This window comes from Schistocerca gregaria, chromosome 3 (genome assembly GCF_023897955.1).
Source record: "Schistocerca gregaria isolate iqSchGreg1 chromosome 3, iqSchGreg1.2, whole genome shotgun sequence".
Taxonomy (NCBI): domain Eukaryota; kingdom Metazoa; phylum Arthropoda; class Insecta; order Orthoptera; family Acrididae; genus Schistocerca; species Schistocerca gregaria.
Window position 1 is genome coordinate 687565493 of NC_064922.1, and position 25316 is coordinate 687590808.

Below are 25316 nucleotides of genomic sequence, written 5' to 3' on the forward strand. Positions count from 1 at the left end.
AGGCTACCAACTTAACGTAAGTAGGGAGGTTTGCGTGTATTAGTGATCGAATAAGCTATGCTGGCGAGAGTTATGCTCCCGGTAGGATCACCCATGCCAGACAGGTCAGTTGGTGAGATTCCAGTCAAAGAGTAGTCCCCCCAGGAGGCTCCTGTCTTGGGAGTATGTGGGTGGCAACCACATCGGCCCTTAGCTAAGTCTGACATTACTTCCGCTTACTTGTGTCAGGCTTCTTTTGTTACCTTTCCTATTGGCTTCCCAAGTCCAACTCTTACTATTTCGACCCCAATGGTATTAGGTTTCGAGGCATGAGAGTGTCTTTCATTTCTCTTTTCTATTCTCCAACAATCAATGGTTGAGAAAGGACCACAGAGTCTGCTCAGGTTGCCGATACCTGTTTGCAGAAAAAAACTCTGGGAAATGTCCACTGAAATTTGAGAAATCAACCAGATCTCAAGGATTTCAATGCAGCTCTGCCAAAAAACTGTACTCCCACACCCTAGAAGGCATGAGACCCCTAGACAATGTATAACACACAGTGGATATAGGCTACAAAGCCAGTGGGAGGGGATGGTAGGCGAACTTATTTCCGGCGCCTTTAAATAACCGGAACATATAGGGTAAGGGAGATAATCCGAAAGAAAATCCTGGTTCTCCTAGAAGGGGGTTGAGCAGATGGCTGGTAACCAACTCTCAGAAAGCACAGACATTTCCCAGTACCCAAATGAGCCTCGGAAACAGGACGGTCTCAAAGGTAAATGACAAGTCTATGAAAAAGGACACACGAAAATGGATAAATGGATAAATGGACACATCAAAGAAGCAACCTGGAATGTGAGAGGGATTTCCCGAAAGGAGGTAGAGCTAGTAAATATACTAAGCGACATGGATATCGATGCTGTAGATGATTAAACATAAAAATCTGTTTTAATCGTTTCCCTTACATTCAACAGTTACCAAGTTTAAGGCAAATAACAACCGAAACCTCTGGCAATAGAGTCAGTAAAATGTTACAGACGCTGTTTCACGCCTTCAAAAAATACTTTAAATGAAGACTATCTTATTCTCAGTTATTACAATAACCCATTGAAAATGATAAGTCAAAATATCACTGTAGCAGTTCAAGAATTTCTAAAATTAGATTCCATTAACAAAACTTATCGAATCGTCGCGTAACTTATGACAACTTGCTACATAAAGTCGTATCAGGTATTAAAACAAAACTGCTTAAGAAATTATTTCGCAAGAGACGACAAAGTTACGAGAGGAGAATAACTATCACAAATAAAAAAATAGCAACTCTTTTATATAAACCTTCCAAATATTCCTCTCTCTCTCTCTCTCTCTCTCTCTCTCTCCCTCTTACAAACACATACACGCACACACACAACTCACACAGAAAGAGAGAGAGAGAGAGAGAGAGAGAGAGAGAGAGTGAACCCGGTTACACAACCAGCGCTTGCGCTGTAAGCACAGTTCATAGCATCCCTCAGAAGGTAGCACATCAAACATTCAGTCCTTAAATAAAAAGAGATAATTGATTGATTTTTAATCTGACAAGGCTGCATCAGCCTTAAACCACTATCTTGCATTGTGCCTCAGAAGCATGTTAAGTCAGTAACGTTTAGCAAGAATGTACCGTAGAAATGCAGACTCAAATGAGGGCCGTCTTACGAAACAAGTCAGTGTAGGAGTGACCTGACAATCATAATGCAAAAATGCTCACTTGTCGAATGACGCTACGTCTTCCTTCTCGAAAATAAAGCCACGCTTAGCAGCCCTTGGCAAGACATGTCTGTAAAACTGCTCCCGACCGGCGAACCCTCGCGCTTCGTTCCACCAGTTATTTGCTGAGACACAGCCTAGCGTAAACAACGTGCCTCCTGCCACAGTGCTGGGCAACCTCTGTGTTGTCGACTATCCCGAAGTTATGTCCCTTTCTCCAAGAGTTAATCTCTCCGCTCTGCACACAACTTCAGCCCAAGGCAATCTGTACTCCACAACTCTGTCACCATATTCCGCCTAGTATTGACCCTTTCGGCTACCTGTCCGTAACTCCACTTCCTCTCTCTGTACACGTCACGCGCCCCACCTGTCACATGACATGGCGATATCTTTGCCACAGAGGCAAGCCACCGGCACGCCGGAATAGTTGGCATAGCCTATAAGGAACTAAAACCCGCTGTCGTTCTGTTACAGTTTCTTGTTCACCCAGTTAATACAAAATATTGCAAACTTGTCGTTAAATAGCATGCGATTAGAGTAACTACACATTTCCATTAACTGGAAGTTATGATGCACACAACTGTCTCAGTACTGTGACAGGTGCCGAGTTTTTACGCCACTCTCTTCAAGCGAAGAACATACACACGAGAACAATAACTTCAGAAAAAACTCACACGTCAGCCAACCATATAGCCGACGTCCTACAAAACCAGGCTAGTAATTAAGATGTGTAACAAAAGCAGAGAACCAAGGAGTGTGACGCAGATGTGAGGAATCCTCCTTGAGTAAGAAAACTTGTAACATATCGTTGTGGAGCTTTTTGGTATTAAGTATCCAAGGCTATTATCAGACATTATCAATGCACTAGAAGAAACATGTTTGACCTCCAATTCTCAATTCCTCAAGAAAATTATCTACTACTGTAGGTGCCTAGACGGTACGTTATTACTATTAAACGGAGACATCAAGGATACTAAGTAGCAATTAACAATTTGAACCAGAAAACAAAATTTACTACAGAGACAGAAAACATCAAATACATTAATTTCTTAGATCTAAAAATAAGCTTTGATAATAACAAACACAAAAATGAAATTTACAGAAATCCTACAACTACAGACATCCTCATTAACAAAAATTCATGCCAACCCAGTTTCCATGAATATGCAAACTTTAAATTGACGACCAACAGAAGCATAAATTCACCCTGGAAGAACAAGCAATAAAAAATGAAGTTACAACAGACAATACGTTGCACAAAAAAGTAATTTCGATCCACGTATATAACTCAAAATCTGCAAGGACGATACTATACAAGGCTGATATCATAAATAAGACATCACGCTGCAAATAAATGCCGGCCGATGTGGCCGAGAAGTTCTAGGCGCTTCAGTCTGGAACCGCGCAACCGCTGCGGTCGCAGGTTCGAATTATGCCTCCGGCATGGATGTGTGTGATGTCCTTAGGTTAGTTAGGTTTAAGTAGTTCTCAGTTCTAGGGGACTGATGACCTCCGATGTTAAGTCCGATAGTGCTCAGAGCCATATTTTTGCAAATAAATGGCAAATCTCAAGCCAAATTAACACATATGCCAGTAACATTATATAGGCAATATATAATACTAAATAAACAACTTGTTAAGAAATATGAGAATACAACTAACATTTCGCACTACCAATATCTTACAAATTTGTGACCAGGGAAAAGCGACGTTCTTATTGTAAGGCTTCCTACTCTTCCTTATTCCGTATCCTCAGCGCACAAGAATTTATTATAATTCAGATGGTCATTATGAATAAGGTGCTGAAATGAAATATTGCTCCTTTCCGTCTTAGTTTATTACAAAGTCAAGACATGAATTCCCAGAATTAGCATATAGATAAAAGTACAAAAAAATAAAAAAAAAATAAAAATACACGGTGACAGATGATGTTGATGACTGACAAAGTTATTAGCGGGGAATGGGGTCAAGCCAATACGATGCTTCCCTGACGGTAACAGCAACAACACTTTCTAACTATAAGTTAGGCGCTTACCGAGATTGTGAATCGCTAACTGAACGTCAATACGACATGGTTGGCTGGTTCAAATGGGTCTGAGCACTATGTGACTTAACTTCTGAGGTCATCAGTCGCCTAGAACTTAGAACTGATTAAACCTAACTAACCTAAGGACATCACACACATCCATGCCCGAGGCAGGATTTGAACCTAGGACCGTAGCGGTCGCCCGGTTCCAGACTGTAGCGCCTAGAACCGCACGGCCACTCCGGCCGCCATACGACATTGGTTGGGTGAAATACAGGGCTGCAGGTCCGAAGAACTCGCTGCAGTGAATACTAAGTCCTGTGACAAAGAATTCTAATAGGCGTGTGCTGCCAATACGCTCACCACTGATGTGATGAGGAGACAGGCCATAGGTGGACAACGGCAAAGGCTGCGGCCGGTGCATCCTCGAACCGAGATGTGTAGAGAATCACGGCTGGCGCGCCGAGAAAACCAAGACTGCCCCCGTGGCGGCTCTCCGTCAATTTGCCGAGGCTACGGAGTACCTCAGTCGAACTGCCCAGACCGTCCACTACGGCGGACATCCACCGAATGTCACGAAAATCTCTCCTCTCTTCCCGCCTCGACACCAAATCCATGTGGAGTCGGCAAAAATTTCCCCCTCCAATAGTCAAGCTCCTCGCACAAACTGCGCGAATGGCACACTTTTAACACCGCCCAAAAATACTCGTGTAGACACACTCGCGGGCCGACTTCATGGCGAGAAGCGAGCGCCTGCGCTCACAGGCAAATCGGTCACACTTTTGTAGAAGCCTGGATGCTGTCCTGGAAGAGCCTACGGCTTGACTTCTGCTGCCCTGGCCAAGTTTCCCTGTTGACCCCGCTGACACAGAAAAAAAACCTGAGGCCACAACTATTATTGCTAACACAAACAAAGTATGTCAGTCGCTGTCATCGCATTCGCGAGGACGACGGTTCAATCCCGCGGCCGGCCGTCCTGATTTAGGTTTCCCGTGATTTCCCTAAATAGCTCCAGGCAAATGCCGGGGTGGTTTCTTTGAAAGGGCACGGTCGACTTCCTTCCGCGTCCTTCCCTAATCCGATGAGACCCATGACCTCGCTTTTTTGTCTCTTTCCCCAAACAACCCCAATATTTCTCTGACATACCTACAATTACTCGTCCTGGTAGCTCACGGCGTAGCTGAAATGGCTGCAATGCCTCTACAAAGATTGCTTAATTAACAAGGAGAGAAAGATGGTGAGCACGAAGAATCGCCACCTTTCACGTATCTTTTCTAATCTGTGTGTGTACAAAATTTCTTGTGATGACTGCAATAGTTATACATCAGACAAACAGGACAGTGTTTTAATATTAGATTTAAAGAATACATGAGAGATCGTGAAAGCCACCAGTCAACGTTTTCCTACACTTTGAAAATCATACGGTGAACATAGTCGAAAGCGCTCTGAAAACTCTACATAGGATCCCAAAAGGTCAAACCTTGAACACTTTGGAATAATTGGAAATTCATGCACACACAAATAGATATCTGATTGACATCCTGAACGAACAGATAGACTTCAGATACAAAAATTACCTGGAAAACTTTGCTGACATGACAAACAAAAACCAATACACAACATTAAGGTCGGACATCTACATAACGCACAATATCTCTGCCAAAACACATCTCTAACTCTCGAGATATAAGTTACTTGTGAACATACATCATCATTTGAACGACCTGTCAGTTTACAATGTCAAAAAAGAACACGGATTTTCACTTTTATTCTTCCATAGAAAGTAAGTAGGTGACCTATGAAACAATACCGTACCTAAAATTACTTACGTGCCAAGATGATTTATGGACGTCACTCCATCTATACATAAGTATAAGATAAAATGTAACAATACTATTACAGAGACGTAAAATAAAATGGTATATAACTGTCATGACAACAGGAACACTGGATAAAGACACATTTGGCGAAACTAGCTTGTCGCGAACAAATGTCATCAATAAGAAATAAACAGTTTGCAGCTAATTTTGTTTGAAATATAAAAAGGCTATAAAAGATTTAATTTGTTTTTGAGTGTGAAGCCACGGAGACAGGATCTTGGTCTTTGCTGCCAGCGATGCAGAGTGATGTCCAACAACATGCAGAATTTGGCTTCATCTGACCGCTTGGAGCTGATAGGTAGGTTGCTTCTTGATCCATGTAATGTGTGCTGCAGGAAAGATAAGCTCACTGGAAGAAATATTAATCGCCCCCTTAAGAGAGAATGCTGGTTACCACGGAGGACTAGATAGCGTGGAACCAATGGAATGATAATTAAATCAAGACCCTAAGCTATCGACAGGCGTTCACATACAACAACGGGGACAGTTGAAATTGTGTGCCCCGACCGGGACTCGAACTCGGGATCTCCTGCTTCCATGGGAACGCTCTCTCCATCTGAGCCACCGAGGCCACAGAGAATAGTGCGACTGCAGTGATTTATCCCTTGCACGCTCCCCGAGAGACCCACATTCCGAATTTAATGTCCACACGCTATATTCGTGTGTGCATCCAGCACAGAAGAAGAAGGTCAATGGCCAGTTAACCTTAACTATATGAAAATGGTATCTGTTCTTTCGGCCATACCCGAAAGAACAGATACCACCTTCATATGGTGTGGAACCAGGTGAACACGTGACCCTCCATTGCTGGCGGAAGGCAGTTTGTTGCATGTATCAGGCACAGTTCTTTTTTCTTCTTTTTTTTTTTACATTATGTCAGCTATGTAACTTGGCGGTGGCAGTGAAAACTAATATTAATTATGTCACTGTAGAGTCTGTAATAGTGTGCATTGTAATTGCTACAAGGTGGTATATGATATTCCCAGGCAAACCAGTAGGATTATAGGCAGTTAAAATGATGCCACGTACCAGGCTCAAGTAGTAAACAACAAAAGCCGCGAGGTCGCCACCACAGCAGCACACCTCCTAGTTCCGAGCAGCCGCCTCCTAGATGGCGCCCGCTGCTCGGGACCAATTTCTGCTTCCGCCGCCACGTCCATCAGCACGTCGCATTCGTCCGCTCGTATTCGTCGGGCTGTAGCGCTGCAAGCAGCCGAAGGTAGTGCTGTCAACAGTGGACTTCCTTGCTTCCGCCTAGTACTGGCGGGGATGGAGATCCTTCCGCTGGCTGGCAGAAAATACGATGCAGCACAGATACTCCCTCATTTCAGAGCCTGCAGCAATCCCTACGGAGCAGCAGATACAAACTTGTGTCTGCGTAATTACTTTAAATCATAGTGACTACATCACACACTGCCATAAACAGCCAAGCTATTTACATTTCACTATATTAGGCACAGGAAATCAAGTGCCTTGCATCAAACTGTTATTACAAGTTTAGCGAAGTTTGCATCATAACTTTTTATTTTTGAATCATCAGTCTTCTCACTGATTTGATGCAACCTGCCATGAGTTCCTCTCCTATGCCAAAGTCTTCTTCGGAGAGTAGCACGTGCAATCTACGTCCTCAATTATTTGCTGGATGTTTACCAATCTCTGTCTTCCTCTATGGTTTTTACCCTCTATAGATCCCATTAGTTCATGAAAGTTATTCCGTGATGTCTTAACAGAGGTTCTACCGCCCTGTCCCTTCTTCTTATCAGTTTTTTTCCATATATTCCTTTCCTCGCCGATTCTCTGAAGAACCTTCTCATTCCATACCTGTTAATACACGTTTTTGATTACTTCTTAATGTGTTTCCATATTTGTGTTCTAGTGTTTCCCAATCAAGGAAGTCTTTAATTAGAAAGAACTATTTTTGGGCTGAATTAATAGTAATATTAGGCTACAACATCCCACCAGATGGTTTTTCCCAGTAATCTTAAATTCTAAAATAATTAAACTTACAGCTCTCGAGTGATAACAGCCGAATGCCACTAGAATAAATAACTCAGATTTTTATTGCTTCACTGGTGGAATCCGCTAGCCTTTCCCCAACGAATGGAACCCAATTAACGTGATGCCATACCATATGGGCACGGGAGTATCTGACTCCAGCCTACTTACATGTGTGATTCACGCATTTACTTTGAACAATGATTAATCGAAGCTTATCATGACGCTGTAGATAAACAGGAAGGGCAGTGACACAGTCATAAGAATGAGAGGATCCTGCACTGGAATCCTTAATTAACAACATATTGTGCAGTCAAGATTAACAAAGCAACAGAAAACGAATATTAAGCAATGAAACCGGCAGGAAATAGTGCAATAGAATTCACTGTCAGATTCACATTTTATCAAGCATAAGTTAATATGCCCCCCATGAACCATGGACCTTGCCGTTGGTGGGGAGGCTTGCGTGCCTCAACGATACAGATAGCCGTATCGTAGGTGCAACCACAACGGAGGGGTATACGTTGACAGGCCAGACAAACGTGTGGTTCCTGAAGAGGGGCAGCAGACTTTTCAGTAGTTGCAGGGGCAACAGTCTGGATGACTGACTGATCTGGCCTTGTAACACTAACCAAAACGGCCTTGCTGTACTGGTACTGCGAACGGCTGAAAGCAAGAGGAAACTACAGCCGTAATTTTTCCCGAGGGCATGAAGCTTTACTATATTGTTAAATGATGATGGCGTCCTCTTGGGTAAAATATTCCGGAGGTAAAATAGTCCCACATTCGGATCTCCGGGCGGGGACTACTCAGGAGGACGTTGTTATTAGGAGAAACAAAACTGGCGTTCTACGGGTCGGAGCGTGGAATGTCAGATCCCTTAATCGGGCAGGTAGGTTAGAAAATTTAAAAAGGGAAATCGATAGGTTAAAGTTAGATATAGTGGGAATTAGTGAAGTTCAGTGGCAGGAGGAACAAGACTTCTGGTCAGGAGAATACAGGGTTATAAATACAAAATCAAATAGGGGTAATGCAGGAGTAGGTTTAATAATGAATAAAACAATAGGAATGCGGGTAAGCTACTATAAACAGCATAGTGAACGCATTATTGTGGCCAAGATAGACACGAAGCCCACGCCTACTACAGCAGTAAAAGTTTATATGCCGACTAGATCTGCAGATGACGGAGAGATTCATGAAATGTATGATGGGATAAAAGGAATTATTCAGGTAGTGAAGGGATACGAAAATTTAATAGTCATGGGTGACTGGAATTCGATAGTAGCAAAAGGAAGAGAAGGAAACGTATTAGGTGAATATGGAATGGGGGTAAGGAATTAAAGAGGAAGCCGCCTGGTAGAATTTTGCACAGAGCATGACTTAATCATAGCTAACATTTGATTCAAGAATCATAAAAGAAGGTTGTATACATGGAAGAAGCCTGGATATACTGACAACTTTCAGATAGAGTATATAATGGTAAGACAGAAATTTAGGAACCAGGTTTTAAATTGTAAGACATTTCCAGGGGCTAATGTGGATACTGCTAACAATCTATTGGTTATGAACTGTAGATTAAAACTAAAGAAACTACACAAAGGTGGGAATTTAAGGAGATGGTATCTGGATAAACGGACAGAACCAGACGTTGCAGAGAGTTTCAGGGAGAGCATTAAAGAACGATTCCCAAGAATGGGGGATAGAAATACAGTAGAAGAAGAATGGGTAGCTTTGAGAGACGAAATAGTGAAGGCAGCAGAGGATCAAGTAGGTATAAAGATGAGGGTTAATAGAAATCCTTGGGTAACAGAAGAGATACTGAATTTAATTGATGAAAGGAGAAAATACAAAAATGCAGTAAGTGAAGCAGGCAAAAAGGAATACAAATGTCTCAAAAATGATGTCGACGGTAAGTCCAAATGTAAGGATGTAGAGGCTTGCCTCACTCGGGGTAAGATAGATACTGCCTACAGGAAAATTAAAGAGACCTTTGGAGAAAAGAGAACCACTTGTATGAACATCAATAGCTCAGATGGAAACCCATTTCTAAGGGTCTACACAAGGGCATTGTTCTTGATGACAATATTATGGATATGGAAGAGGATGTAGATGAAGATGAAATGGGAGATATGATACTGCGTGAAGAGTTTGACAGAGCACTGAAAGAAATGCGTCGAAACAAAGCCCAGGAAGTACACAACATTCCATTAGAACTACTGATAGCCTTGGGATAGCCAACCCTGACAAACTCTACCATCTGGTGAGCAAGATGTATGAGACAGGCGAAATTTCCTCAGACTTCAAGAAGAATATAATAATTCCAATCTCAAAGAAAGCATGTGCTGGCCGGTCGGTGTGGCCGTGCTGTTCTAGGCGCTACAGTCTGGAACCGCAGGACCTCTACGGTCGCAGGTTCGAATCCTACCTCGGGCATGGATGTGTGTGATGTCTTTAGATTAGTTGAGTTTAAGTAGTTCTACGTTCTAGGGGACTGATACCTCAGACGTTAAGTCCCATAGTGCTCAGAGCCATTTGAACCATTTCTGAAGGCAGGTGTTGACAGATGTGAAAATTACCGAACTATCAGTTTAATAAGCCACGGCTGCAAAATACTAACACGAATTCTTTGCAGACGAATGGAAAAACTGGCAGAGGCCGACCTCGGGGAAAATCGGTTTGTATTCCGTAGAAATGTTGGAACACGTGAGGCAATACTGACTCTACGATTTACCTTAGGAAATAGATTAAGGAAAGGCAATCCTACGTTTCTAACATTTGTAGACTTAGAGAAAGCCTTTCACAATGTTGACTGGAATACTCTCTTTCAAATTCTGAAGGTGGCAGGAGTAAAATCCAGGGAGCGAAAGGCTATTTACAATTTGCACAGAAACCAGATGGCAGTTATAACAGTAGAGGGACACGAAAGGGAAGCCGTGGTTGGGAAGGGATTGAGACAAGGTTGTAGTCTATCTCCAATGTTATTCAATCTGTAAATTGAGCAAGCAGTAAAGGAAACAAAAGAAAAATTCGGAGTAGGAATTAAAACCTTGAGGTTCGCCGATGGCTGTCAGAAACAGCAAAGGATCTGGAAGAGCAGCTGAACGGAATGCACAGTGTCTGGAAAGGAGGATATAAGATGAACATCAACAAAAGGAAAACGAGGATAATGGAATGTAGTCGAATTAAATCGGGTGACGCTGAGGGTATTAGATTAGGAAATGAGACGCTTAAAGTAGTAAATGAGTTTTGCTATCTGGGGAGCAAAATAACTAATGATGGTCGAAGAAGAAATGATATAAAATTTGTGAGTGGCAAAGGCATGGAAAGCGTTTCTGAAGAAGAGAAATTTGTTAACATCGAGTATAGATTTGAGTGTCAAGAAGTCTTTTCTGAAAGGATTTGTATGGAGTGTAGCTATGTATGGAAGTGAAACGTGGACGATAAATAGTTTAGACAAGAAGAGAATAGAAGCTTTCGAAGTGTGGTGCTACACAAGGATGCTGCAGATTAGAAAGTTAGATCACATAAGTAAGGAGGAGGTACTGAATGGAATTGGGGAGAAGAGAAATTTGTGGCACAACTTGACCAGAAGAAGGGATCGGTTGGTAGGGCATATTCTGAGGCATCAAGGGATCACCAATTTAGTATTGGAGGGCAGCGCGGAGGGTAAAAATGGTAGAGGGAGACCAAGAGATGAATACACTAAACAGATTCAGAAGGATGTCGGTTGCAGTAAGTACTGGGAGATGAAGAAGCTTGGACAGGGTAGAGTAGCATGGAGAGCTGCATCAAACCAGTCTCAGGACTGAAGACCACAACAACACAAATTAATGTGGTGTCGTTCGAAGCGCTAGGTGCCAAGGTAAAGAGGAAACGACAAGTAAACATAATAGCTGCCAGAAGCAACGTTGAATGAGAGACGGTAGCGTAGACACTGCCAGAAGAGTCTGACCGCAGCGCCGCCCAGCCACAATCAGTAATCACCGCCGAAGACGACAGCCTTGTCTCTCTATCGAGCGCGCAGCTCAATAGGTGTATTACACAAAAATCTGCATAAAAGTTTATGATCAGTTGTACTCTGTGAGAAGAGTTTAGTACCTTGTTCTGTACCAAGTGATAGTTCAATGTTAAATGACTTTAAAAATTAGTCGTGACATTCCTGTGGGCATGTATTGTAACAAAGTTGAGTATTTCATCTTGTTTAAGTCGTAATGAAGTGATCTAACATTTTAAATCTTGTAGAATCGCCTCGGCCCCCTCCAGGAGTGAAGCTAGGAACGCATCACATTACACACAACTGTTGTTTCGTCCGGTACAACAGTTAAAATAAATGTGACGAAAACGTAATCAACAAAGTCCATATGACTTTAAGATGATGCACGATGGCGCATTACAGGCGGTTGCATCTCGTCGTGTTGTACCGACGGCGGCTGGCGGTTGTCCTTGAGGTCCTCTGGAATGGACACGGACGGTACGTGTTGACTGCTGCAGCAGGATACCAACAGTCAGGCATACGGAAGTCTCAAGTTCTTTTACTGACTAAGTGTAACCGCCAGTTACCTCCAAGGAATGTCTCCCTGCGCTCCAGGCGTCCTTCTTCAAACCAAGGAGTCATAAAAACTGGCCCAAAATTATTCTTGCATAAAGAGAATGATTTTTAAGTAATTCCCGTCTCACTCTCGTCTGCGGCACATACAGCAAATCAGGAGGCAGGTTTTTTTTATTTTAAGTTGTAGCTCAATTCCCTAGTATGTAAAGAGCAGACAAATAAGAATTATAATAGCAGTTTTGCATAAAACAGATGACAGGGTAAAGTAAGAACGATATAATGCTATAGCTTACTTCAATACGCACAGTTTTGATCGCATTTAAGTTTACTTTTATTTTTAGATGATTTTTTCGGTTTCCTATAAGATCATCTTCAGATCGTACATTCCTTGATGACCATAGGAAACGTTTAAGTGGAGCAGGTCCATGTGTGCAGACGTGGAGAAAACTACAGTGCGAAACTGATCGTCTAAAAATAAATATAAACAACTTAAATGCAGTCACTACTTGTGTATTGAAATAAGTTATAATATCATACAGTTTTAAACATGGCTGTCTTTAGCAGTCGTATACAAGTTTCAACGTAGGTGTCACACAGCTAAATGGTTGCAAATAACTGTTTGGGGCGTTGACATAGATTTCGACACCTCTAAGGATGTCTCCATCAGAGTGAAATTTTTAAAAAACCGTTAATTTACATTGCAAGAGGGAGGATACATTGCAAGAGAGAGGATAAAAGTTTAGAGCAGATATGCTGAACTCAAAAATTAAAATTAAACATGTTCCAGCCTTCGGCGTTTATGCCTTGCTAGGAGCAACATTACTATAGGTCATACTTGAATATATCTGCACTAAACTGTGACCATTGTCCCCTTCAAATGTAGCTTTGCGGTTTCTTAAAATTTCAGTCTGGTGAGGACTTCATTTTTTTTTTTTTGAGTAAATACTCTTCTAATTGGTTTGATGCAGCCCGCCACCAATTTGTCTCCTGTGCCAACCTCTTCATCTCAAAGTAGCACTTGCAACTGGTGTCCTCAGTTACTTGCTGGAAGTATTCCAATCTCTGCCTTCCTCTACAGTTTTCGCTCTCTACATCTCCCTGTAGCACCATGCAAGTCATCCCTGATTTATTAACAGATATCCTATTATCTTGTCCAAATATTCCTTTCCTCTCCGATTCTGCGCAAAATCTCATCATTCCTTACCTTACCAGTCCACCTGATTTTCAACATTACTCTGTAGCACCACACCTCATATGCTTAGATTCTATTCTGTTCCGGTTTTCCAACTTCTCTTCGCCAGGAATGCCCTATTTGCCAGTGTTAGTCTGCTTTTGCTATCCTCCATGCTCCGTCCTTCATTTATTAAGCTGCCTAGTCTAACAATCCTACCACAACAAAGGTCAAAAATTAATTATGATTGTAGTATTGCTCACGCTGCTAAATATTGTATTTTCGGGCAACAACAAAGTTATATTATGTGGCTTACGCGCCCAAAAATCAGAATTACATGTACGTCAAAGATCATAGTGACAGAAGAAAGAATACACATACGAATAATATCATTGAAATATATACATATCGATGTATCGAAGTACCTCTGCATTAATGAAATCAAATCTGAATGTTGTCACAGAAATATGTTAACTACACTCCTGGAAATGGAAAAAAGAACACATTGACACCGGTGTGTCAGACCCACCATACTTGCTCCAGACACTGCGAGAGGGCTGTACAAGCAATGATCACACGCACGGCACAGCGGACACATCAGGAACCGCGGTGTTGGCCGTCGAATGGCGCTAGCTGCGCAGCATTTGTGCACCGCCGCCGTCAGTGTCAGCCAGTTTGCCGTGGCATACGGAGCTCCATCGCAGTCTTTAACACTGGTAGCATGCCGCGACAGCGTGGACGTGAACCGTATGTGCAGTTGACGGACTTTGAGCGAGGGCGTATAGTGGGCACGCGGGAGGCCGGGTGGACGTACCGCCGAATTGCTCAGCACGTGGGGCGTGAGGTCTCCACAGTACATCGATGTTGTCGCCAGTGGTCGGCGGAAGGTGCACGTGCCCTTCGACGTGGGACCGGACCGCAGCGACGCACGGATGCACGCCAAGACCGTAGGATCCTACACAGTGCCGTAGGGGACCGCACCGCCACTTCCCAGCAAATTAGGGACACTGTTGCTCCTGGGGTATCGGCGAGGACCATTCGCAACCGTCTCCATGAAGCTGGGCTACGGTCCCGCACACCGTTAGGCCGTCTTCCGCTCACGCCCCAACATCGTGCAGCCCGCCTCCAGTGGTGTCGCGACAGGCGTGAATGGAGGGACGAATGGAGACGTGTCGTCTTCAGCGATGAGAGTCGCTTCTGCCTTGGTGCCAATGATGGTCGTATGCGTGTTTGGCGCCGTGCACGTGAGCGCCACAATCAGGACTGCATACGACCGAGGCACACAGGGCCAACACCCGGCATCATGGTGTGGGGAGCGATCTCCTACACTGGCCGTACACCTCTGGTGATCGTCGAGGGGACACCGAATAGTGCACGGTACATCCAAACCGTCATCGAACCCATCGTTCTACCATTCCTAGACCGGCAAGGGAACTTGCTGTTCCAACAGGACAATGAACGTCCGCATGTATCCCGTGCCACCCAACGTGCTCTAGAAGGTGTAAGTCAACTACCCTGGCCAGCAAGAGCTCCGGATCTGTCCCCCATTGAGCATGTTTGGGACTGGATGAAGCGTCGTCTCACGCGGTCTGCACGTCCAGCACGCACGCTGGTCCAACTGAGGCGCCAGGTGGAAATGGCATGGCAAGCCGTTCCACAGGACTACATCCAGCATCTCTACGATCGTCTCCATGGGAGAATAGCAGCCTGCATTGCTGCGAAAGGTGGATATACACTGTACTAGTGCCGACATTGTGCATGCTCTGTTGCCTGTGTCTATGTGCCTGTGGTTCTGTCAGTGTGATCATGTGATGTATCTGACCCCAGGAATGTGTCAGTATTTTTCCCCTTCCTGGGGCAATGAATTCACGGTGTTCTTATTTCAATTTCCAGGAGTGTATTTTACAGAAGCACAGTAGAATATTGCTGGTATCGAGAGGTTGAGGTGAGGCGCCGTAATGGTTACATAAATCAAGTACCACTACACTAGGTAGTACCATTCCTTAACTTCATCTACTTCGTGACCATAAATCATGATGTTAAGTTTCTCGCTGTTCTCATTTCTGCTTCTTCTCATTACTTTCGTCTTTCTTCGATTTACTCTCAATCCATTTTATGCACTCATCAGATTGTTGATTCCATTCAGCAGTTCGTATAATTCTTCTCCACTTTCACTCAGGATTGCAATGTCATCAGCGAATCGTATCATTGATAGCGTTTCACCTTGAATTTTATTTCTATTCCTGAACCTATCTTTTATTTCCATCACTGCTTCTTCGATATGCAGATTCAACAGTTGGAGCGAAAAACTACATCCTGTCTTACACCCTTTTTAAACCGAGCACTTCGTTCTAAATTGTCCACTGTTATTATTCCTTCTTGGCTGTTGTGCATATTGTACAGTTGTTCAGTATATTACCCATCCTTAGAACTGTCGAAACCTAGGTCAGTGTACCAAAAAGTTATTTGCAACCAACTGCTTGTGTGATTGCTATGCTGTTATAATATTATAAATATTGCTATTTTTCCTGTAACAATGTTCCAAAAAATTTTGAACGATGTACTTACTTAATGGAACAACCCGTTGCTCCTAATGTGAAAATTCTTATTTAAAATAAGCAGTAAAACGTTTTTAAAAGTTATAGCTGTGATTGATTACATATTGGTGTAAACAAACCAAAATTATTAGTTTCATCTTTAATTTTGTTTCACAATGAATCGTATAAAACACCGAAAACTACAAGCTAACACCCTATGTGATACATAGTGGACACCTGTAGTGTCATGGCTGTTGAGAGAAAGTGACATACAATAAAGTTCCTTTCATGAAAAAGAAGTTTTAACATTAATTTTAAGCCAGATATTTGAATGATGGGCATTACTTCCCACGGTATCTTATTTGCCATGGTGTCTCTAGTTCTGTATGAAACTGCGGTATGGATTTCGTTTCATGCTTTTAAGTGTCTGATTTTTTGTTATTTCTTATACGAGGTCTGTTCTCAATATCGATTGAGATATTACATGTCATGTATATTAATCGGTCGACTTTCCTGCTTCGGTGACACAAGTTGCAACACTCTCCCACTAGAGGGTCTCCATTTGCAACACATAACATCACTGGGTGTTACGTAATTGTGTCGGTGCGTGAGAAACAGCGTGCTGTAATGAAGATTCGAATTCGAAGAATTCTCCCACACATGGAGCATCCTCGCATTCAGCATGATAATGCCACTCTGCAAACGAGCCCGACAACAACTGTACGCATGGATTCACTTCATCGATCGTCCTCCATACAGTCCCGACTTCGCTCCATCCCCTTTCCATCTTTTTCCTAAACTTAAAGAACGCTTTCGAGGACTTCACTTCGATAGTGATGAAGCGATGCAAGCAGAGGTGAGATTGTGGCTACGTCAATACGTATTTTACAGTGACGATATCAACAAAGCGGTCTCTCGATGCGAGAAATGTGTTAACCGCCAGGGTGACTAAGTTGAAAGACAAATATGTAGACACGAAGAATAAAGATGAAGAATGTAAATAAAGTTTGTTTTATTTTAAACAACTGGAAGAGTTTTCACATAAAAAAATCGTAAGCATTACCTTTTAGTAAGCCCTCGTATTTTCTAACACTGATGGTAGCTATCCTCTTTGTGAAATCTGGGAAAGGGCTATAAATTGTAATGTAATAAAATAAAAATTATTTGTAACTCTTTTTCTATGCTATCAGTGTAATGTAATAGAATGAATATGAGCCGTGACTTATATAAAAAAAACCACATGAATGCAATGGCTCAGCATAAAAGAGAAATAAGGAATGTAGGAATATTATTAACAGTGTCATATGTCGTTTAATTTAGCCCGACGTGTAGAAGCACTCAATAAACTAGCTCAGTTCTCAGGGTAGTTACGTAATCGTCCATAGTTAGTTCTCCTTTTCTTATGTACCCAACACTACAGATATTATTCCAGGCTCGTGAGAAGTCGTGTGCTTATTGCATCAGAGTATTTGCCAAGTCTGTTCGATGTACACTACTGCAATACATAACTTAACATCGTGGTTTCCTCTCGATTCCTCAATATAAGATTACAAGAGTAGCATCTACAAATGAAATGCTATAATGGAACTGGAATCCTACCACCAGATCTTTTCCACCTGGTATGTTATCTCGTTATATAAAGAAAATCTGTAAGTAAAATTGTTAAATTATTAGTAGCTGCCTCCGGTCTCGTGGGATCTGAAATAAAGTTAATTGTCCTAATCGACGGCACGTCTCGTAGATGAGCTAAAAGAAAAATGTTAAAGATTTTTCAAAGATGGCGCCTAACAATAAAAATTCTTTGTTAAGGTCCATATCTACTTAAGACAATCCAGGTATCAGATTACCAACTGATTGACCACATTCACAAATTCTTTTGACAAAATAACCATTATATTTTTCTGGTTTTAAGTACAACTTACATTATCAGCTGGTACAGCAAGATGAGATTCACAAAAGAACGTCCTCTTAGGTCCGAATCCAAGCAGATAAGATAAGTGAAAGACAAAGGTAACATAGTTCATGCATATAAGCGCAAGAGTCCATGGAATAACACTGTAGTTCTATCTCTTCTTCTTTGGCGTACTTGTCGATTATTTATAAAATTTATCGTAATATTTAGTTTACATTTTTTGAGACCCAAGTCCACCCAGGAGAAACAGTACAAAATGATGAAGCGCAGATAGCAAATATAACACTGTAGTTCTATCTCTTCTTCTTTGGCGTACTTGTCGATTATTTATAAAATTTATCGTATATTTAGTTTACATTTTTTGAAACCCAAGTCCACCCAGGAGAAACAGTACAAAATGATGAAGCGCAAATAGCAAATATAATAATCATTTCTTAAATATAGTAGCAAGTATAGGGACAAAGAGTTTAAGAGAAAAATCACAGAGGTATGTTAAAGAAGTAACTCTTATAAAATTCAGTCACTTAAATGTATCAGCAACTTCTCATTCAGAATGTAAGAAAATTATACATTCTCTCAAAAATAAAAATTCATCTGCTTTTGATGGGGTTACCAATAGCGTACTAGTGATTTGCTTCCATGTAATAGGGCCGATCTTATCTGAAATATGTAATGCATCACTAGTTCAGGGCATTTTCCAGGAAGACTGAAACATACCGTTGTTAAACGCCTCCCTGATAATGCGGATAAGAGAGTATCTCACCTTAACCACAAGAATATCTTCAGCAAGTTACAGTTTGTGTTTCAGAAGAGTTGCTCTCATGATAATGTCGTTTATGTGTTCACTCACTCACTCACCAAATTTTACAAGCATTAAATAGTAAAACAGGGCCGGTTGATATTTTTTGCGAACTATCTAAGGCATTTGAGTGTGTGAAACACAGTATTCTCCTCCACAAACTGAAGTATTATGGGATAATATATATCTGACCAAAAGAATTCAGAAAGCCGTACTTTTGTAATGCAACCAGTATAGTCCAGGGACGTAAATCTGATCGGTGATAAATCATGTATGGGGTTCCCCAAGGCACGATCTTACGTTCATTATCGTTTCTCCTATATGTAAACGATCTTCCGTCTAATATATAACAAGCAGAATTATTTCTTTTTGCAGATGACACTAGTATCGCAATTAATCGAAACATAAGTACGGGAACCGAAGAAATAGTGAAGAAATTTCTTAAAAGTATCATTGACTAGTTTTCTGCGAATTGTCTCTCCCTCTATTTTGAAAAGACACAAGATACTCATTTCTGAACATCTAGGAGTACCACACCAATGAGAAGTGCAACACATAGAGGAGAAATAATAAATAGAGCTAAAACTTCATAATTCTTAGATGCCCATATTGATGGCAATTTAAACTCGAAGAAGGGCATTTTGGAACTCCTAAAACAACTTAGTTCAGCCACATTTCAACTTTGAATGATTGAAAATCTTGGGGAGAGACATATGAGTAAAGTGACATGTTTTTCATATTTTCATTCAATAATTTCATGTGGAATAACATTCTGGGGTAACTCATCTTCAAGAAAGTATGCACTGCTCAAAAACGTGCTGTAAGAACAATATGTGATGCTGACCCAGGATCCTTTGTAGACATATGTTTAAGGAGCTAGACATTTTGACTACTGCTTCACAGTATATTTATTCCTCCATAAAGTTTGTTGTAAATAATCCTCTGCAAAACAAACAATGATGTACATAATTACAATAACGGAAGGAAAAATGACATACATTACTCTACACTGAGGTTGTCTGTAACACAAGAAGGTGTGCACAATGATGCTACAAAAAATTTTGGTCACTTATCCAGTTACGTAGAATGTCTGACATGCAGCAAAGTAAAATTTAAAAACAAACTGTAAATGTGTCTTCTTGAGAACTGTTTCTATTCCGTAGAAGAATATCTGTTATTATAATGGGTAAAAGGTAGTGACAGGAATTAATAACTCACATCTGTACATTGAAAAAAAAAACTTAGAAGTGTTCAGCGCGTAACTATATTCACATATTACTTTGCGATATATACATCTACATTTACATTTATACTCCGCAAGCCACCCAACGGTGACTGGCGGAGGGCACTTTACGTGCCACTGTCATTACTTCCCTTTCCTGTTCCAGTCGCGTATGGTTCGCGGGAAGAACGACTGCTAGGAAGCCTCCGTGCGCGCTAGAATCTCTCTAATTTTACATTTGTGATCTCCTAGGGAGGTATAAGTATGGATACCTCATCCAGAAACGCACCTTCTCGAAACCTGGACAGCAAGTTACACCGCGATGCAGAGCGCATCTCTTGCAGAGCCTGCCATTTGAGTTTGCTAAACATCTTCGTAACGCTATCACGCTTACCAAATAACCCTGTAACGAAACGCGCCGATCTTCTTTGGATCTTCTCTAACTCCTCCGTCAACCCGATCTGGTACGGATACCACACTGATGAGCAATACTCAAGTACAGGTCGAACGAGTGTTTTGTAAGCCCCCTCCTTTGTTGATGGACTACATTGTCTAAGGACTCTCCCAATGAATCTCAACCAGGCACCCGTCTTACCAACAATTAATTTTATATGACCATTCCACTTCAAATCGTTCCGTACACATACTCCCAGATATTTTACAGAAGTAACTGCTACCAGTGTTTGTTCAGGTGTCATATAATCATGCAATAAAAGATCCTTTTTTCTATGTATTCCCAATGCATTACATTTGTCTATGTTAAGGGTCAGTTGCAACCAAGTGCCTGTCCGCTGCAGATCTTCTTGCATTTCCCTGCAACTTTCTAATGCTGCAACGTCTCTGTATACTACAGCATCATCCGCGGAAAGCCGCATGGAACTTCCGACACTATCTACTAGCGTGTAAAATAACTCCTTCGAAATCACCACGATGTATCGTGCAAAATGATCTGTGGAACACGAAACTAACTCTAGTTCTGAAACGAAGTACATACTGAATCGTGATTGATTGCTGACTTCCGTCCTGTTCGGACGATAATACGCTGCTTGCATAACAGGCGGACTATTTTTCAACGGAAGAGTATATGATTGCGCGAGAGGACGAGAGTAGGCAACGATTCAAAATGAGGATTTCCAACAGGCGCGTTAGTCAGCCCAGTAGTAAAACACGTGTTCGTTTGTGCTGAGGAGACTCGTGGCCCTGCATCTGCAGTGAGTGACTTTGCACGATGCACGACGCGCGCGGCCGCCGCAGCCACCAGGCAGCTCAGCTCCCAGCTGCCACCGCCAGCCGCCTATCGCCGCGCCGCGCCGTTCCACCACGCGACCTACTCGAGTTGGCCGGCGGGACCGTAGCGGCGGCTGCTGCTATATTTACCGGCTGAGCCCGGGCGTCGCGACGCCGCGCAGGAATCCGCCTCCAGCCTCCGCCGCAGCCCCCTAATGGTCCCCTCTGAGCGCCGTTACTTCTGCCCATAGACATTCTGCCATCCTCGTCCCGATTACCGTCGATCTCTTATAATACGAGAGCTGACTTCTTTCTACCACAAAGTGAAGCAGATACGAAATTCTTTAAAAGCTATATACTCTGAAGCGCCAAAGAAACTGGTATACGAATGCGTATTCAAATACAGAGATATCTGAACAGTCAGAATACGGCGTTGCGGTCGGCAGTGCCTATAAAGGGTGGTCCATTGATCGTGACCGGGCCAAATATGACACGAAATAAGCATCAAACGAAAAAACTACAAAGAACGAAACTCGTCTGGCTGAAGGGGGAAACCAGATGGCACTATGGTTGCCCGCTACATGGCGCTGCCATAAGTCAAACGGATAACTGCGTTTTCTTAAATAGGAACCCCCACTTTTTTATTACATATTCTTGTAGTACGTAAAGAAATATGAATGTTTTACCTGAGCTTCTCCTGGCGTAAACTATGTTCAAAGTACTTACGGGCATTCAGCCAGGTTGAATTTTCGACAACTGCCGATATTTCGGCGGATGCACACTCCGCCATTTTCAAGGTTTAACTGCAACGACCAGACGAAGTGCAGAAAACACTAGAGCTCGGTTCTGCGAGTCTAACAGAAAAGATAACACACATCTAAACAAAAGCCACCAAATATGAACGAAGTCAGAGCTATCGATAGTAAGAAACTACAGACTGGTAGTTGAGGAAACGTTAACTCTGTCCCTATGTTTTTTAACAAGTGAAAGAGCAGGATTCCAGGCCGAGTTTAAACAAAAGCCTCCATCCCTATTCACAAGGTTGCTAGCCAATTTAATTTCAACAGACTCCTTAATCACACTATCCCAATAGCCGGACGTGCATGCTAATATCTCGGAATTATTATACCACATGGGGTGACCAGTGTCCAAACAATGTTCGGCAACAGCAGATTTGCTAGGCTGCTGCAGTCGCGTGTGCCGTTTATGTTCAATACACCGGTCCTCCACGGTCCTGATGGTCTGACCAATGTATGCTATCCCACAGCTTGACGTTTTGGTTAGGAGGAAGGTGGATGGATCGTTGGGACATGCAGTTTATAGGAAGCGTACTCACACTGACTTGTATCTGCAGGCGGACAGTTGTCATCATCCGGCCCAACGTGAAGGGGTACTTCGTACCCTGGTACACAGGGCACATGTCATCTCCGACGTTGAGACTTTGCCTGCTGAGCTGGCCCATCTTGAGGCTACCTTCCGCCACAATGGGTATAAACTGAAAGACAGATTGAACGGGCGTTGCGATATCAACCAACTGTGCGCCAGGTGACTGATGATAATTCTCAGTTGACTCCTAAATCTATTGCCTTTTTGCCCTACATAGGAAGCACTTCAAACAAGATAGGTCGTATTTTACGGAAATACAATGTGAAATGTGTTTTCCGACCTCCATCTAAGATTAAAGCGCTTTTGGGGTCTGTTAAGGATGATCTTGGTTTACGTAAGGCAGGTGTTTATCGCATTCCTTGTAGCTGTGGCATGGCATACATTGGTCAGACCATCAGGACCGTGGAGGATCGGTGTATTGAACATAAACGGCACACGCGACTGCAGCAGCCTAGCAAATCTGCTGTTGCCGAACATTGTTTGGACACTGGTCACCCCATGTGGTATAATAATTCCGAGATATTAGCATGCACGTCCGGCTATTGGGATAGTGTGATTAAGGAGTCTGTTGAAATTAAATTGGCTAGCAACCTTGTGAATAGGGATGGAGGCTTTTGTTTAAACTCGGCCTGGAATCCTGCTCTTTCACTTGTTAAAAAACATATGGACAGAGTTAACGTTTCCTCAACTACCAGTCTATAGTTTCTTACTATCGATAGCTCTGACTTCGTTCATCTTTGGTGGCTTTTGTTTAGGTGTGTGTTATCTTTTCTGTTAGACTCGCAGAACCGAGCTCTCGTGTTTTCTGCACTTCGTCTGGTCGTTGCAGTTAAGCCTTGAAAATGGCGGAGTGTGCATCCGCCGAAATATCGGCAGTTGTCGAAAATTCAACCTGGCTGAATGCCCGTAAGTACTTTGAACATGAATGTTTTAGTTGGGCTAATTTTTTCGCTTTGTGATAGATGGCGCTGTAATAGTCACAAACGTATAAGTACGTGGTATCACGTAACATTCCGCCAGTGCCGACGGTATTCGCTTCGTGATACATTACCCGTGTTAAAATGGACCCTTTACCAATTGTGGGAAAGGTAGATATCGCGTTGATGTTGGCTATTGTGATCAAAATGCCCAACGGGCGTGAGCTATGTATGCTGCTCGGTATCCTGAACGACATCATCTAAGTGTCCGGACCTTTCGCCGGACAGTTACGTTATTTAAGGAAACAGAAAGTGTTCAGCCACATGTGAAACGTCATCCACAACCTGCAACAAATGATGATGCCGAGGTAGGTGTTTTAGCTGCTGTCGCGGCTAATCCGCACATCAGTAGCAGACAAATTGTGCGAGAACAGGGAATCTCCAAAACGTCGGTGTTGAGAATGCTACATCAACATCGATTGCACCCGTACCATATTTCTATGCACCAGGACTGAAGACAACAACAACAGGAATTGCATGGCGACGACTTTGAACGTCGTGTACAGTTCTGCCACTGGGCACAAGAGAAATTACGGGATAATGAGAGATTTTTTGCACGCGTTCTATTTAGCGACGAAGCGTCATTCACCAACAGCGGTAACGTAAACCGGCGTAATATGCACTATTGAGCAACGGAAAATCCACGATGCCTGCGAGAAGTGGAACATCAGCGACCTAGGCGGGTTTGTGGGAGGAAGGATAATTGGCCCCCATTTTATCGATGGCAATCTAAATGGTGCAATGTATGCTGATTTCCTACGTAATGTTCTACCGATGTTACTACAAGATGTTTCACTACATGACAGAATGGCGATGTACTTCCAACATGATGAATGTCCGGCACATAGCTCGCGTGCGGTTGAACTAGTATTGAATAGCATATTTCATGACAGGTTGATTGGTCGTCGAATCACCATACCATGGCCCGCACGTTCACCGGTTCTGACGTCCCCGGATTTCTTTCTGTGGGGAAAGTTGAAGGATATTTACTATCGTGATCCACGGACAACGCCTGACAACATGCGTGAGCGCTTTGTCAATGCATGTGAGAACATTACGGGAGGCGAACTACTCGCTGTTGAGAGGAATGTCGTTACACGTATTGCCAAATGCGTTGAGGTTGACGGACATCGTTTTGAGCATTTATTGCATTAATGTGGTATTTACAGGTAATCACGCTGTAACAGCATGTGCTCTCGGAAGTGATAAGTTCACAAAGGTAAATGTATCACATAGGAACAACCCAAATAAAATGTTCAAAGATACCTACGTTCTGTATTTTAATTTAGAAAACCTACCTGCTACCAACTGTTCGTCTAAAATTGTGAGTCATATGTTTTTGACTATTACCGCGCTATCTGTCACAAACCGAAAAAAAAATGGTCCAACTAAAACATTCCTATTTCTTTACGTACTACACGAATATTTAATAAAAAAAACGCTATTGATATCCGTTTGAACTATGGCAGCGCCACCTAGCGGGCCAACCATAGCGCCATCTGGTTTCTCTCTTCAAGCTAGACAAGTTTCGTTCTTTGTAGTTTTTTTTCGTTTGACGCTTATTTCGTGAGCTATTTGGACCGGTGACGATCAATGGACCACCCTGTATAAGACAAGAAGTGTCTGGCGCAATCGTTATGCGTTTAATTCAGTTTGAACGTGGTGTTATAGTCGGCGCACGAGAGATGGGACACATCATCTCCGAGGTAGTGTTGAAGTAGGGACTCTACCGTACGACCATTTCACGAGATCACCGTGAATATCAGGAATCCGGCAAAACATCAAATTTCCGACATCTCTGCGACCGGAAAAAGATCATGCAAGAACGGGACCAACGGCGACTGAAGAGAATCGTTCAACGTGACAGAAGTGCAACCCTTCCGAAAATTGCTCCAGATTTTAATGCTGGT